Genomic DNA, 14,596 nt, shown 5'->3' on the forward strand with positions numbered 1-14,596 from the left:
CAACATCTGCTGAATTTCTAGGGGTAAATCCGATACCTCTGTATGAAACAGTACCATTCTTTCTCTTCTTACAACTGCATAACTGACCTCGCTATCCTCAACTTGTTTCAGAAACTGTTTACCGCTGACCAACAATGCTCTTGGCTCACTTTTTCCTATTGTTCCTTCCTCCTTGGCAGACACAAGCATGTGCTTGATTCCATCCTTGACAAACTTATAACAGTTTGTCAATCCATCATGTACCGCCTTTTTGTCGTACTACCATGGTCTGCCTAGCAGTATGTGACATACATCCATCGGCATGATGTCACAAATGACCTTATCCTTATATCTACCTATTTGAAGCTCCACCTCGCATTATTCATCCACCAGCAACTGATGGCCCTTTTGCAGCCATGAAACTTTGTAAGGGGTGGGATGTTTCAATCGCTTCAATTCCAACTTTTCCACCATCTCTGTGGCCATCAAGTTATCTGTACTACCACTGTCAATAATTAACTTACAGTACTCACCGTGTGACTTACAAACCATTCGAAACAAAGCCTTCCACTGAGTTTGTTCAGTGGTTTCTTTTGCTAGTTTTAACAACACCTTGTTCAACACTAGGGCTTCCCCTGTTTCTAGAGCATTCTCTGCTTCTTGGGGAGGTGCCTCTGCTTCTTCTGGTTGTGCGACATACACACCCCTTTATCCAGCTTGTTCTGCCTCAGGACACTCAAATGATCTGTGTCCCCACTTATGACACCTGTAACATTGGTAACCCGCTCCTCTGCTTCAGCCATTTCCCCTGCCTCGCTGATATGGCCTACCACCTTTCGCATTATCACCTCTATCTGCTGATCTGGAAGCTTTAGAACTATTGCCTTCCTCATTACTACTAGCAGTCTGCCCTCTTCCATATGACTGGCCTTTTCTTCTATCGGTTCCTCGTCCTCTCCTAGCATTTTGCTTTCTAGTAATTTTCTCTTCAGCTTTCATAGCACTCTGATATGCTTCTTCAATGTTATTTGGAGATAGAATACTAATTTCATCTAAAATTTCTAGTCTTAAACCATTTACATACCTGGCTATCTTCTCCGAGGTATCCTCTATATAACCGGCCCTTAAGTTCACTCGATAAAACTCCTCAGTGTACTCCCTCACTATCATTCCTTTCTGTTTCAGATTTTGCACTTGTCTATGTAGTGCAATCTGATAGTCTTTTGACAGAAATCTACCCTTCAACTTGACCACCATCCTTGACCAGGTTTTGATTGGCAACTTATTCAATCTCCTTCTCTCTGTTTGGACATTATCCCACCACAGGGCTGCATTTCCCTTCAATTTCGTCGTAGCGAACTTAACTCTGCAGTCTTCACTGACCTCCTCACACTTGAAATACTTATCCATCTCGCTGATCCAATCTAATAGAACATCTATGGATAGGCTGCCGTCATAATTTGGGAGTTCTGGTTTGGGTTTACTGCTTGCCACTAAGACAAATCTCAACTGTCTCATTTCTAGGCTCTCTCCATCCGATCCATCTGTTGTCACTTCAACTTCCTCTTTGCTGTCATCGCCTACCTCTAGATCCCTTCTTCTCCCTGCTTCAACTGCCTCAAAATGGGCAGTAAGAATCCTAGCCTCCTCTCTCAGTCCTTCCTCTGCTATCCTCCGAACACCTCTTCCACGACCTCTCCTTCCTACCTCCATTTCTTCAGTCAATTTCAACCTGCTCTCATACCACTATGATGGAACCAGCCCAACACTGTTCGGACTAATCAACAATTAAATGATTTAAGTGTGATTTAGCTATGGATTAGTTTATGGTTACCAATGTTCTCAGATTTTTTTGGAAAATGATAGGTAGCATTTATGTGTGCAATCAATACTGTGTACTATACCTCGGGTCGCGTTTCCCGCTCCTCGTTTCACCAAAACTCTTCCTCCATCGTTCATTCAACCATTTCTGCTCTTTGCACTTGTTCGCCAAGGGTTTGTTCTGTGTGGTTTTGCTGCTTGTGTATGCAGCTGCGCTACAACCGCTCGGCACACCTTCTGGTTTTTCTTGTCCGACAGTGTGACTCTTATACTTGCTTGGATAACCTTTGATCCTGATTCATTGGACAACCAAAAATGGTTCTTTCGCCACCTATGTAAGTAGATTTCTGTGCTCGTTTTGCAATTGTTTCAACTGGTCTTTGCTCCACAAGCTCGGGTTCTGGTATGAGGTTGTCTTGCTTGTGAAACTCAGTGAGTTGGCATGCACTCAGGTTTCGAAACAGTGGCGCTCTTCGGTCTTCGGCTTCAATCCAGGTAGCCTCTTCTATCCATGATTCAATTTGTCATTTCCATTCTTCTGTTCCTAATGTGGCCGCTCCTTTGTCTCAGTCGTTGGTTGGAACTCCAGGGTTAAAGGCTTGTTCTCTGTTCTCACTGTGAATCCTTCAGGTAGGGAAAATGTATCCCTCTTATACTTTCACTCATGCACTTGTTTTGTTTTCCTCTGTCGACAGGTTGCTAACAACTGTGTGTTGGTTCTTTTGCAGGTATTTGGGTTTGCAGTTGGGTATGCTCGGAACAAACGTGTCGGCCTCTGCCTGGTAGGCTCTGTCAATGCAACTAATCTTTAGTTTTTGGATTAGGCCTGTAAGATTGAGGATTTGGTTTTCCTCAATGCTTAGTCAGTGTTGTCTCTTGGCTATAGCCAGCATCCTGGTCGTTTTGTTAGCATAGGCTTCCTTGGTTCTATGATTGTTGGCTGTAACTTTTAATGTGTGGGAGCCATTTCCCAAAACCCTCACCTAGGGTTTGTCGACCGTCGGCTATGTGATTGTTTCTGGTTTATTCTGGAACTCTGCTATGTATGCTCATACATTTCATCTTATAATTTAAAGAAAAAACTTTCAGGAAAACGTTGGTTTCGGTTTACCTTGTTTTAATGATGATGATTGGCTGTCGTTCCTTTCATTCCAGCTTCAACGCCTTCGAATTACGATTGTTAATTTGCAACTGTGTTTGTAATTTTTTTTTTCCATGAACAGAAAGTTCTGTAGTTGCTCTGGTAATTTGTTCTAGTGGTCGATTTCGAAGTTAAGAAGATAATGTATGGCCTGTATGTGATTAACTCATCCAATTGATTTGTTTGCATTCATTCATGTTTATTCAATGTCATTTTTTTCTATGGGATTCAAACCCTCATTCTGGAAATGCAACTCTGTCTCACTGTCTGGATTCTGTTTCTTAGAAAAGAAGAATTAAATAAACGTGTCTGTAAGCATTGTATTGGTTACTCTAATGTTCGGTGAATTAGAAAGAAAAACAAAAATACTATGGATACACAGATGGATTCAAATTGTCTGTTCTTTTCTTATTATTGCTTGAATGCTAAAAATGCTGAACCCTTTCAATGGATTTGTCATGTACATTTATAGTCTCTGTTCACAGTTACCTGAACTCTATAATTACTGTTTTCAGTTGTATTTCTATTTAGTTACATAACGATGCTTGCATTCGGTTCTGCTTTTTGACAAGATTTTACATCAAACACATTTTGTTTTTTTCTCCAAAAAAATAGAATAGTTGTTAAATTTCTATTGATTAAAGACAGACAAACTAATGACCCTAACCGACCAAACTGTCCCTAACTACTACTGAAACTAAAAGTAAATAAAATCTTCCACCCTACTTTGACAAACTAACATAAAATAAAAAATAAAAAAATTTGTTAACACAACTTCCATCTTGGCAGAGACCAACACCCAGTCATGGTGCCCTAGCTGGATGCTCCACGCATCATGATTAACATGTACGATTGCTAAGGAATAACCTGGATAAGATTCTTCACCATAATACCAAAGCCCATTTCTCTTTCAGATTTCCTTGAAGCCCAAAGTTTTATCTTTTTTAGAGAGCTCATACTTAGTGTGGTAAACATCTAGAGGGTACCAGATGAAAGGGAATCTATATTTGCAACCACTCCAGTTACATCCTTCAGATAAGACCAAATGAACATACTATTGCACTCTACTAGTTGCTGCCTGAAAATTACAGTAATTAAATGGTTCCCTGTTTTTCAACTCGCTGGAGGACATATTCCATCTTTGTTTGGATGGATAATGGTTTCTGTTTTTATTTCCTTAAAGAATTCCAAACCAGCCTGAAGAACATCATTATGCATAGGTGCAAGATTAGGAGCAACACCTGACTATTCCATAAAATTTTTGTGCTTAATGAGAGTGCACAAAGGACTCCTTGGTTCCCATTTGACCCAAAGGTCAAGGCCATTTTCCCTTTTTCGGTATATTTCATGAGCTTTTGACCACTTAATCTTATTCTTAGAAAAAGAGATAAAGGGCTGGGATTTTCATCCCTCTGGTCCTCTAAGAAAAAATTATACATGTATAGTTCTCACAAAAAGGATTTTACATGCTCTTCTTGTTTTTGAAAAGATTTAATGAAATCAGAGACAATATTAAACTCAGAGGGTTTTCTGTACCAAACAACTTTAATTTTAAGCAATAGATATTGTTCAAGCAAGAACATAACATAATTATTTGTTGAGGACCTACATGACAAAGCATCACAGTAAATGGAGAAAACCTCCTTGATTTGTTCTAAAGCTTTCTGAAGTTGGCCCTGCACCATTTCTATCTTCTTCTTTGCTTCCCTCAGCTTAGCATAGGTCTCATCATCAATGATGGATAATGCTTTAAACATTTGTAACATATCCCGGTGTTCCTTCTAGGCTATCACTTCTCCTCAGTGCTAACTCAGAACCTGTTGTTGCTATTCCAATATTTTATTCAACACCTAGATAGTAACATCCATGATCAATGGAGTGTAGGGAGGTACAACTTCTGTTTGTGTAGCCCTATTAATGGAAATCAATGATTCCATTTGACTGGCTGCTTCAACTATAATCATAGCAGAACTGAGGCTTGTTTGGGTTTCTATGGAAAGAGTAAGAATTTATTCTATTTGTGTCTCTGCATAATTAAGGAAACTTTCTGTTTGGATTTCAGTTGTCCTAGTTTCTTGTTTCCTCTTATGACATCTTCTGTTGTTTCTTAACCATTTTCTAAGTTGTTCCACTTTCTTTCATAATTTCTGGTTTTCTTGTTGTAACAACCTTATTTCTTGGTTGGTTCTTCTTTATGTTCTTCCAGCAGGTTTTTCAATTTGTGCGGTAGAAGTAGAGGGATCAAAAGCAACATTTTCATGTTCCTCGGTTGTGATTCTTTCATCAGCAGGAAAAATTACAAAGTCTCTAGGGTCCTTATCGAATTGAACTATATCAATTGGGTCATTGCTCATCCCCTGATGTTTGAGAGATGATAGAACTATCCCTTCAAATGGAGAGTTTGGTTCTTTAATAGTTTCAATGGATTCTCTTGATTTTTCCTCACAAGAGAGGTTCTCAGGGTCCTCTGAGGACTGCAATATCTCAGTATCATTGGAATTAGGAGTAGGGGTTGAAAAATTTGGAGTAGGAGTTTGTTCAGGAGGATACTCTGAATAACCCCATCCTCCTAAGAATTGAAAAGGGTTCCCATATTTTCCAACACTCGGGCTATCTCATCTTCAAGGATTTGGGGTGAATTACCCTATTGTGCCTTTTAGGCTTCAGGGGTTTCTTGAAATATGTTCTCCTCTAGCGGTTGTTCGCTAGAGTCTATGAATTTCCTTGGTTTATCTAGTCTATTAGACCTTCTTCGCTTAACAAGTAGGGATACTAGAAGAGACACTAATCTATTCTTGAACATAGTTAAATTTTGTGATACTAAGGTCTGAACCTATTCCTGTGTGACATTCTCTACTTCTAGTTGGGTTGGTTCTATTACATGTGATTCATTTTGGGGTAGTAGCTCATTATGTTCCATAATGAGGTTCAAGTTATCTGTAATTGATTTAACTCTATGATAACTATCAACCTTATAAGACAGTGGTGGCTGACCACAACATCTTGTTCCTTTTCCTTACCAATTATAACAACTACTTCATGAAAAAGGGAATTTAGAAAGAAAGGTAAGTTTATGGTTACCTTTTGTTTCAAAGTAGCTAACAGATTCAAATGTAGTGGTCTTACTAAGTCATAGTGGAATCACATGTAATATACCTTTGCACTATCTCCCCTAACTCCCTCGATGGTTCTGGGAAGGAAGCAAGGTGACAGCCTTTTCATTTTCAAACCAATTCCTCACTAAGATCCATAAACAACAAAATAGAAATCTATAGTCCAGTATGCCTTTATACCCATTTTTCTCCTTCTATGGAAAGACCCATAACTTCTGCCAGAATTTTCACATGGATCATTATCTGTCTTCCCCTGATTGTCATTACTCCATTGCCTAAATTCTCTAAAAATGCCAAAGCAACAAATTTATCGATTCCTTGCAACCAAGAAACATATTCGGTCCATCCTACCTGCTCCAAAATTCTCTGAGTTTGTTCGATAACCCAAAGTTTAGGTGGTTCACCTTGAATTGGTTGGCCACCCATACCTTCACCTATTATTTCTCCAGAAAACATTTAGTAGTTGTATACAAAATTTAAACAAAATGTAGCAACGTTTAGAATAACATATGCGAAGAATATTACCGCAATAATTAACCATTTTTGTTAAGTGTGCCAATCATATCATGCATGTGATATTTCTCACCCCCCCAATGAGAAAAAGGTCGACCACAACCTTTGGCAACAAGGCAAGTCAGTCATTACATTAATACACTTAATTACCATTATGGAGGGTGGTCAAATCACATGAGAGCACTAGGTGTAATATTAAGGCGTTCTTTATATATATAAAAATAATAAATCATGGATAAAACAACATGCACAGGGAAAAATTACCTTTGAAGAAGAAAAATAAAGTAGATTTAACAAAGTTCCTTTATATATAATAAATGCATTCCCGATGCCTAAGATAAATATATTGTTCATATAGTTTAAGATTTACCACCTTAGTGTTTATAAAATATTTCCATATAAGTGGTGGTGATTCCTCCTTGATTAAAAGAAAAGGAAGTCAAAATGACACAATATTGATATGGCAATCCCAATTATACTTCAATACCACAGGCAGAGCCTCTGCTGCCAGCAGGCGTCCATAGCCTCGGTTTCCTTTTAACCGCTTGATATGCCAGTATCCTATTTACTAAAAATTCATAACTTTATTGGAGATATTTTCTCCAGAGGCCATTGTTCTAGCATGGTAACCAGTTAGTAACAATGAAATTTACCTGATCCTAACAAAGTGAACAAGTCGCCTCATGATGAGACCTCTTGTCCTATGACTAAATGTCAAAGGTCATTACCCTGGCTTGGTAATGATAATAACACATATTTCATTAAATATGGAAGTATTCAGTGGATCTAGAATTTAGAACTTTAACTAGATTAAGTTTTTTCAAAATGAGGAATTAGAAAGTCACTTAATTCACTAATTTTAATGTAGATATTCACCACTTTTGTGTAAAAATTATCATGATAAACTTTATAAAACAAATTTATGTAAACTTGCTAAAAAAAATCTTCCACATTTTAATCTTGGATTCCTTACATTATCTATTTTAATATTTTTTATGGTTTATAGTAAAAGATAAGTTTGTTAAGGTTATTTTATGAAAATAATGATGCATATGTTACTATTATTAATCCATTTAATTATAACCTGATATAGTAAATATCATGTATGTGTTAAGTCATGATTATTACTAAGGCAGTGTTGGCACAATTTAAAAGTCTATCACCTTTGCAACACTAGTTATATTATGGTTGAAGATTAAAAAACTCTCAAAGATCATCGAGTTTATACTCGTATTAGAATTAAATTTCAAAATATTTGTGACGCTACCAACCTTTTTTATTGTTTAACTAAACAAAATTATGATGATATTGAAACACTTCTTTTAGTGCTTTTTCAGCATAACAATAAAATTCGAAATAACTTTTAATAATATATTTTTATCTCCTTATTTACCATAGTTGGTCTTAGTGGATGATAATCATCATTATCACCATCATAATTACATACTATTGTAGAAAGTTTGCACCATTTTAGAGTTGAGGAGAAAAATAAATTTAGGATCAAATTAAATGTTGAATGTGAGTAGTAGCATAATTTATTTTTATTTATTAGTTGTACGTTTATGTTAATAAAGAAGTTGATTGAGGCTCGCTTTATGAATAATAGATTAATATGCAAGATATATATTAAGTATAAAGTTATTTAATGACAAATGAAATTTTTGGTAATGTGTCCAATATATACCATTATTTAGAACTTTAACTAGATTATATTTTTTCGAAATGAGGAATTAGAAAGTCCCTTAGTTCACTAATTTTTATATAGATATTCACCATTTTTTGTGTAAAAATTATCATGATAAACTTTATAAAACAAATTTATATAAACTTGAAAAAGAAAATATTTCACATATTAATCTTGGATTCCTTACATTATCTATTTTAATATTTTTATGGTTTATATTAAAAAGATAAGTTTGTTAAGGTTATTTTATGAAAATAATGATGTGTGTGTAGCTATTATTAACCGATAATCCGATATAGTAAATATCATGTATATGTTAAGTTACGATTATTACTAAAACAATGTTGGCACAATTTAAAATTCAAAATAACTTTTAGTAATATCCTTTTACCTTCTTATATACCATATTTGGTCTTAGTGGATGATAATCATCAATGTTATCACCATCATCATTACATACTATTGTAGGAAGTTTGCACCATTTTAGAGTTAAGGAGAAAATATTTTTTTAGGATCAAATTAAATGTTGAATATAATTGATTTTTATTTATTATTTGTACTTTTATGTAAAAAACTAAGTTGGTTGAGGCTTACTTAATGAATAATATATTAATATGCAAGCTATATATTAAGTATAAAGTTATTCAATGACAAATGATCATAGTAATGTGTCCAATATATACCATCATAGATCCGTTTTAAGTGCAGATGTAGGGATCAAATTTCTTCGAGTGCAAACACTTTTAGAGTGAAAGATACAATGTGTTATTTTTAATTGTTGAAACTATATTTTTGAATGCTAAATAGAGTATATATACGAACAAATAATAATTTTAAGCATAAGAAACTTTTTTTTATATATATAGATATATATGAAGTTGATATTGACATAAATTAGTTAACATAAATCTTCAAATAGTTACTTTTGAAACTATAAGATTTAAACCTCTGATTCACACATTTTTTTTTACTTCTAATTACTTTACAAAATATTCTTTTTTTATATTTTCTATTTAGAACATAATTTTTATTTTAAATGGGCACAGACGGATAGACAAACTTACACATCCCCCCATATTGGGCTGTAAAATGAGCCTCTCGTCTCAATTACTAATCATTTTAATGATCAAAATCAATCATGAATTAGAATAGTAACAAAGTAGTACAATTTGATTATTTTCAAATACAACAAGAAAGAGAGAAAAATGATTAAGATATTTATTGCACATGTTTAGTTTTTATCCCTGTAATGTTTAAGGATACTATATTGGAAAGAACATATTAACATTCATCTAAAACTTAAATTCCTTACATTATTTCTATTACCATTAACATTTATATTTATGTATTAAATTTGACCATGAATACTAGATTGTGTAAAAAAAATCTTACCTATAAAGTTATTTAACAATATATTAATATTGTTTTTCTTACTATTATTGACCATTTTAAATTGACACTAACTACTTTTCCTAAGTTGAGTACAAATTAATTATACTAGTATAATATTGGCACCACTTCAAAATCTATAAGTAGAAATATTTTATAATTCTAGTTGTGTTGTTCAATGATCAAAATATTTTTTTTATAAATTAAAGTGCAACAAAATAGGGAATTTGAATATATCAATTATAATAAGGAAAATTAAGGAAAACTCACCTCAAACATTATATCAAGTTTCTAGCATTTATTCATTAAGTGTTTAAATGGTTTATATTAAATAGAATACTAATTAGGTACTCCACTATTGTTTTAATATAACAAGTTTAGAAGATGTTTTTAGGTGCATTATTGAATTTTATTATGCATATTTGATATGGTGAGAAGTCATGCTGGTCAAATAAAGCTTTGAAAACTTAAATATTTTATGGCATTGTCATGTAATTTGTATAACACATGATTACATTGAAATATTAAATAATATAAAACTCCTTCAAAAAAAATATGAAGAGAATATTTATACAACAAATATGGGAAAGTGTGTCTGAATGTATATTAATAGATCCTCCAAAAAAAAATTACATTTATGTATCATATAAACCTACTCTTAAGATATTCGCTCAAGTAGATCAAGAATGGCTTCTACACCATATTTATTTATCTTGGTCTTCTTGCAATGTTCTTTCTTTGGCATCCATGCCCACACTATGGTATTAATTGGAATAGAGCCAAGTTCTTTGTCATCAGGATTTGGTACCCAATATTGCTCTAAAAATTTTCCATTGTATTTCCCTGACATAGGCTTCCACCAGTCAACCTTTACATAAAGATTCTCACTTTCATTATCCCTAAAGATATTTGAGATGGATTTTGCCATCCAAATCATCTCACCTACATCCTCATTTCTTGATCTAACTAGCAACATCTTTCCTTTCTCAACATCAATCATCGGATTGAATGTTGGCTTTGTCTTGTTGCATTTGGGTGCAACATATATTGGTTCATCTATCGCATTATCAAAATCTCCATCCATAATACTTGAGATTACTTGGAGTGAATTACAATCAACATCAACAATGTGCCTTGTCTTGGGCCAGAAATCCTCAGAAGATGAATCATTTCCATCTATTATTCTATGATCATTATAGATTCCATCTAATGTATCAAGAACATTTTCCCAATGCACCACTTTATTTTTCCATTCCTCCATAACAATTGGTGAATCCTCATTCCCAATAGTGTCTTTCCACATTTTTATGTATGATGTTATCCCTTCCTTTAGTTCTTTTAAATAGACATCATTCTGTTTGGAAGCTAAGAAAGATGGCTTCCCTATGGGAATTATAGGTCGACCTTCATCATCTATATTCCATAACTCAACTGGTTCTGACCACTCAGTATCTCTAATCGATTCTTTATACCTTAGTACTGGAACATCATTGAGTATAAGAAATTGGAAGTATTGAACATTAAGATGTCCAACTAGTGCACTTTTTCCCTCCTTAACGTATCCATTAAGGAAACTTTTGAAGTCATAGACCTTGTCAATAAGTGTAGGTGGAAACACTCTATTTTCTTCAATTATGCGATATGTATCCATCATTTCACATAAAGAATAAATATCTTTACATTTTAGGTCGGAAGACATTCTTCCATAGGTTCCATCTATGTCTTCATGGGTGTGCCCCACAGGCAAGAACCCAACCTCAATAGTGATGAAGACACCAAGTGCAGTTAAAAGTGATAGAAACATGAAAAGATAGCGATTCTTATTATCACTTGCTGCATTGTCCAACTGTAACAACAAATGTGGAGGAAGAGGTTTAAAATCAACATTTTGACTTTTTGAACTTCCATGAGATATAAAATCATCCTTGTACCCTTGACATTTTGGGTAAATAGAGGTGTCAAGTAATGCATTTGTAAGTGGGTTTCTTGAAATTCCACTTTCATAAAGTAGATCACCATACATATCCATTTGTGGGTCTTCAAGGTCCCTTAAGCACTTTGCAAGGGATGTAATAGTAAATTTTGATCCCATATGGACAAATGGTAAGGAGAAATGACCAAAACCTCCCACCTTATGCCCATGTGTAAGCATACCTGTCAATGACAAACCCAAATTTGTTCCTACAACAGATTTTGATTTGACACGTAGCCTTGGGATTGACGTCTTTGTTTTTTCCATTTTATCATGGATAATGCTCAAATACTCCTTTGGAAACCGCTCTGACATAATTCTATGGGCATAGTAGTAATATCTTCCACACATAACAATCTTGTTATGTTTCGTCAACCTACCTCATGCCTTTTCTTCCAACTCTTTTGTAGTTGCTGACTTCATTTGTGCTTTCAACACAATACATTCACTGCATTTACTGAAGTTGGTGTTCTTTGAAAATGCCACATCTCGAAACTTAGTATTCCAGATCTTGCTCATTGTTGGTTGTGATATTGATGGGTAATTGAGCTTTTGAAGAGCCTCATTGATCTCTTTTAACAAAGAATTTTGTGTGTAAGTCGAAGGAAGCAGTCTTAAAGGAGCAGATGTTCCATCTTCTTCAACTTGACGTGTTTGATTTGGTGAAAAATCTGAATTATCCATTACAATTTTGTGCAATATTTCTATAGCTGCCACTGTGTGAGCTCGTGCTTTGCATGTGTTGGTGTTACCATGAATAGCTTTGATCTGTCCATGTTGGAAATAATGTTGGTAGTTATAGAATGTGCTTTGAGGAATTTTATGTATCTTATACCATGCTTTCTTACAAATAATATTCCCATTAAATCTCATGTCCTTTACATTTCTAGCAATAGGTGGTGGGCCATGGCCATGGCCATGGCCGCTTGACATCATTGTGTTTGACATGAGTGAATTCAAGACAAATTCTCTAATACCATTTGTATTTATTTGTGTCATACCCCTTCTAGCACCTGCAATGGCCTTCCTATCGACATGTTGAAGACAATCTTTTCTACAACATACATCTGCTGCCAAAAGTCGAATTTCTTTCTCTTCATCTATTTTTGTTTGGCATTTTGCAGTTTATTTTGTAGCCATAACTTGTTTAATCCTTTTATATGGCCTTGTTACATTCATATCAATTGAGTTTCTATATTTTTCATTACAAAGGTACCCATCCCATTTGTTTAAGGGATTTGCGTCCTCTACAACATCCCATATCACCATTTCTTTGGGTGGTTCCTTGAACTTTTCCTTGACCCTTAATATCACACCTTTGTTGTCCACCAACTTATTTATTGGCCATCTAACCAAACAATGTATAGACTTATCACCAATTCTGCATATCTCACAATTTCCATCTATCTCTTCTAGAAAAACACCAAAATCCATTTCACCTAGTGTTTCACCCTCAACAATGTCATCCTCGCAGACATGAACTAGCATTCCCTTGGCAATGCACATGCTTGTTCCCATACATTCATGTGTAAGAGAAACATTTGCACATATGAATTTAACCCTATCTTGGGGAATATTTATGGCATGATCATGACAGTGAGGCTCCAAATCTGATTCTGGCCAAATTTCATAAGATTATAATGCACCCCCAAGTGTATGCTCAAACCCTGTTGGATGTGGTAGAGGAGCATTATGTTTTAGCACCTTTTCAATTTTAACCACTATGCATCCTTTCTTTACCATCTTTCCATGCACTTTATGCCCAAGCTCTATATTGAATATGGAGCCCTCGCCCACCTTCACTCCATGTTGCAGAAGATTTACCTTGTCTCCAATAGAAAATGTAGAAGAAACATTTGTACCTATAAACAAATGTAAATAATGTTAGTATTTACTCAAAAAAAGAACATTTATTATAGTATCAATAATATATAACACATGCTTCAATATTTTGATTTACCTATGTGGTGTCTCAAATCCACAATCTTCCATGGATGTATGTCCCCTTCAATAACATCATCATCAATCAAATGTGGTTGAATGACATCAATTATCAAAATTGCAACATAACCAGCATTAACCCTTTTTCCAACATAATAAGTTCCAGACTCTGCAGATTCAACCCTTGCTAGCCCAATGACTTGATCATTAATAAGGAGATCAACATAGTCCCCTTTTGCCAAAATTATATTTTCCATTGTAGCTTGCATCAATTCTGTAACAACAATTACATTGTAACTTGTAATTAAAAGAATGAACTGTGTAAAGTGTGACTTTATATTTCCCCAAAAACACAACTCACGAAAAAGTAATATAAATGCAAAAATAAAAATATTATGGTAGTGATGTTGTATGTAATGAAACATTGTTTCCTGAAATGAAAGCTAACAATCAATATCATTCCTTCTACTACAAACATAAGCATACTGCTAGAAGCAACATTACATGGTCAAATAAATCTAGCACGTGCTAGATTTCCTTCTAGCACAAACACAAACACATTGCCAATAACAATATTCTAAGGCGAAGGAAATCCACCACATGCTAAATTTTCTTCTAACGTAAATAGAAGCATATTACTCACAAAAACATTTCAAAATAAAAGAAATCTTACACATTCTAGAGTTTATTGTAGCACAAACACAATCACATTTCCAAAAATAACATTGCAATGTAGAAGATATCTAGCATAGGCTTGATTTAATTCTAGCACAAAGAAAAGCACATTGGCAACAATAACATTGTAGGGCAAACAAAAGCCAACAAAATCCAACAACTTCTATCACAAACACAATCACATTTCCAATAACAATGTCGCAAGGTAAAATAAATTTAACGCATGCTAGCTTTACATGTAGCATAAATACAAGCATACTACCAATAACAACATTTTATGTCAGAAGAAATCTAGTGCATGCTATATTTCCTTCTAACACAAACAAAAGCACATTACCAAGGTGAAAGAGATCTAACACATGTTATAT

This window comes from Pinus tabuliformis, chromosome J (assembly GCF_031772625.1).
Source record: "Pinus tabuliformis cultivar Carrire ecotype Pingquan chromosome J, CPIR1, whole genome shotgun sequence".
Taxonomy (NCBI): Eukaryota; Viridiplantae; Streptophyta; class Pinopsida; order Pinales; family Pinaceae; genus Pinus; species Pinus tabuliformis.